Genomic DNA, 4,030 nt, shown 5'->3' on the forward strand with positions numbered 1-4,030 from the left:
GGAATTACAGGCGTGTATCACCGTTCCTAGCTTATTCTATCTTGAAACAGGGTCTTGCTAAGTTGCCCAGACTCTCCTCCAACTTGCAATCCTCCTGCCTCAGCCATCCAAGTCACTTGGATCACATGTCTACGCCACCGTGACTGGTTTGGCTTTGTTTTAACTTAAGTCTTCAGCAATCACAACTTCGGTGGCCCAAATTACACATGGTTCTTTTCTGGCCAAACTGCAAGTTTTTCAAATCTTTCTGCTATGTTTTTTTGCACACAATTCTCATGATAACCCTGGCTAAAATCAGCCAACAATGCCCATGCTGTAGCTTGAATGCTGTGCTGCCTTGAAATTTCCCCCACCAAAAAAATAAATAAATAAATAAATAAAAATTAAAAAATAACACTAGTCCATCACCTTTAAATGCAGCCTCACACAGTTTCAGGGCATGGACAAAATGTAGACAAGTTCTTTGCCAGAGTGTCATCCGTGTGGCCTCTGGTCCAATTCCCAACAGTCCTTGTTCACCTGAAACCTCATCAGTGTAACTGGGAAGGAAGGCTCCACTCCTTGTCACGCTCCACAAAAGCTCAGGAGACAGACTGCTAAAGGAAACAGCCTCGAAGCCGGCTTGGTCTCAGATCTCCATCTTTGGGGGCTTATGAGAGCAGTTTTTAGAGGGGGGAATAAGGGCACAGTGGTTCAAAGGGCAGAAAATCCCTCTTCTAAGAGCATGCTCACCTCTGTTGCCTCCTTACCACATTAAAGGGAACCTCGACCTCCTGGGGCCAGCGTCTGCATTTTCTTTTTGGATCCACAATTACCTTTTGAGCTGAGGAGAGGAAAGACTTAGCAGAGGGCTTTCTTTAGAATTTACAATACCATGAGAAAGAGATGGGGTAGTGTAGGGAAGAGGTTGACAGGGGAGGAGAAAGTAACTTGAAGAAAAACATCTTTCCATGGGAATTGAAGGGAATACTTTTGTTTGTTTAAGAAAAAAAAAAAAAAACTTCTCAGAATTATGGTTACATCAACACAGTCTTTAATGTCTACATTCCTATCAGCATTCTGGCTAATGTGCTCCAACCAGAATTGCCCATTATTCTCAGATCATGGCATTCTAAGCTTTTTCTAGAATGCTTCTCTTAATTTTTAAGTTCCTCCTGGAAACCAGCTCCAGAGGCTGTGACCCCGCTTTCCCACACCGACTCTGTGTGCTAGTCAGCTTTCCACCACTGTGATACACTGCCTGAGACAAACAATTTAGAGCAGGAAGTATTACTTTGGCTCACAGCTGTCTCTGCTGCTCACACCTTTGTTACTTTTGGATCTGCAATGTCCCCCAAAGTCTCGAAGCTTGGTCCCTAGGTGGTGGCACTTTATCCAAGATTGCTTGGCCCCGACACTTTGGATCTGTGGTGAGGCAGCACATCATAGTGGAGAGCACACGGCAGAGCAGAGCTTCTCACCTCATGGTGGCTAAGAAGCAGAGAGGGACAGAAGGAACTGAGGTCCCAATACCCTCAAGGACATGCCCCCAGTGAGCCACTTCTTCTGAACAGGCCCCACCTCCTAAAGTCTCCACCTCTTCTCAATAGTGCCACCACCTAGGCACCAAGCTTCGAGACTTTGGGGGACATTCAGATCCAAAAGTAACAAGAGGTGTGGGCAGCAGAGACAGCTGGGAAGGCCCTGAGGGGTGGGATTAACCTGGGAGGCACTCAGGCACCCTGGGTCTCCATCTGGGAGGCCAGAGGCCAAGCCTGTTCTCTGACTCTGCCCCAGTCATTCTTCCCTCCAGGCCCTACCACACCTGGTTCCATCCTGACCACTCACTCCTCCTCGGTGGCCCCAAGGGCCCAGTGACACTGGGTGGTCCTAGTACAGGGAGAAGCAGCTCTGTAAACAGGTGCACATGGCCACTCTTGGCCTCACAGCCTGGGATATGCACAAAGACTGAGTTATGGCAGTTAGTATATTTTCTCAAGGTGGGAGCTTGGCTCTGAAGGACTACCTGTCTTTCAGGACAGAGAAAGTCCTCCTGGCTCCACTATAAGGGTGCCCATCACAGAATGAGGTTCCAGGGCCCACTTCTGTCCATAAAACCCTGGTCATCTTAGGGTTGCACGCAGAAGAGCTGCTGAGGTCACTGGCTGCACCCGCTGGTCCAGAGGACCCTTGGTCTCATTTCTCAGCCTGTTGCCCTCATTCTCCAAGGAGATGATGTGCCTGGGGCTCATGGGAGCTGGCGGCTCCAGGCAGGCTCTGTGCTGAGCACTTCCTCCTCACACACACCCTGAGGTGGTATGGTCCTCACTGCACCTTTCAGACGAGGAAAGTGAAGTATCTGGACGCTCACTCAGGAATATGCTAAGACCTTAGCCGAATCCTGTTGACTCCAAGTTGTAACATCTGCCCAGGGCTGGAGGAGACCCGGAAGGAATATGACTGGTGATAGATGGGCTTGTGGGAAAGAATATTCCTATAATTTGGGTTCATGAAATTCAAACACATAAAATTAGAGCAGCCAATAAAAATCACCAACTCCCACTACTTTGAGCCCCCTCAAAACAGACTGTGTATACTCACATTTTTAAAATTCATTTTTTAGTTGTAGTTGGACACAATACCTTTATTTTATTGTTTCATGTGGTGCTGAGAACCGCTGAGCCACTACCCCAGCTCCTTGTCCCCATATTTTTATTCCTGTTTAAAATTAAGAAAACAGACAAACAGGGTTAGGAATTTTCCTGTCAGAGCTGGTAATAAAAAGATCATGTTTAGGGGCTGGGGTTGTGGCTCAGCGGTAGAGCACTCACCTAGCACGTGTGAGGCCCTGGGTTCAATCCTCAGCACCACATATAAATAAATAAAACAAAGATATTGTGTCTAACTACAACTAAAAAAATAAACATAAAAAAAGATCATGTTTAATAAAAATTACAAAGCTCATGTTTGTGCAGCACTCTCAAGGGTAGAGGTTCCTGGGAGCTAAATACTATTGCCATTACTTCCTGATTCTACAGATGCAGAAATAGCCCCGGGCAACACATCTGTTCACATTGCCAACCATGGGTAGACCCAGGTTCTGACCCACACAAGCAATGAAACCCCTTGTACAAACAGTGGAAACATATCTTGGGCTGAGCTCAGGGGAGCTGCCTACGGCACCCACACAAAGCTCTTCCTGAGACTACTCAGGCAGTGAGTTCCAAGGCAAAGTCAAGGACAGCAACCAGTACTTCTGTCTTCAAAGCCAGCCTCAGCAATGGCGAGGCACTAAGCAACTCAGTGAGACCCTGTCCCTAAATAAAATACAAAACAGGGCTGGGGTGTGGCTCAGCGGTCGAGTGCCCCGAGTTCAATCTCCAGCACCAAAAAAAGATTTGAAGGAACATAACCGACAGCTCCTATAACTCCTATTGCAGACTCCTTCGGCCTGGTCTCTAGAAGCCTTCGGTCACTGCCCAGCACTTCGCTTGTCCCTGCACACAGAGTAACTCCAGATCTCGCTCCGCGCTTCGTGGGGTGGAAGGGTGTCTGGGAATCGAACTCTGGGAAGCCTCTCACTCCTATTCAGTAGAGAACTGTCTCCCTGCAGCCTAGAGGCGGGCTGAGAGGGGGCGCGGAGCCCACGACACACAGGTAGACCACATGTGACACGCGGTCGCCAGCAGACCGTCTCCTTGACCGCCCACGCGCCACAGTCGCCCGCCTGCGCGCACCCCTTCCTCCCCGACCCGCCTACCAGGGCCTCCAGCCCTCTGGGTCTGGGTCTAGGCAAAGGCTGCGGGTCGCTCTGAGCCTACGCGCCCCAGGCCCCAGGACAACATGTCATCTGTACCCAGCACACTCGAAAACCCAAAGCACTGGACTGCAGCCAGCCAGGGTCGGCCGCGCGGGGGCGCCCAACTCTCGCGAAAACTCGCCCGGAAGCGTCTGCACCTTCTTTGGTGCTAATGGTGACAGGGAAGAAGTTGCGGAGAGCCGCAGCGCGCAGGCGCGACACGCCAGCCTCGCGCCAGCGCGCCCTCAGTGC

Source organism: Marmota flaviventris, chromosome 18 (assembly GCF_047511675.1).
Source record: "Marmota flaviventris isolate mMarFla1 chromosome 18, mMarFla1.hap1, whole genome shotgun sequence".
In the NCBI taxonomy this organism is placed as follows: Eukaryota; Metazoa; Chordata; class Mammalia; order Rodentia; family Sciuridae; genus Marmota; species Marmota flaviventris.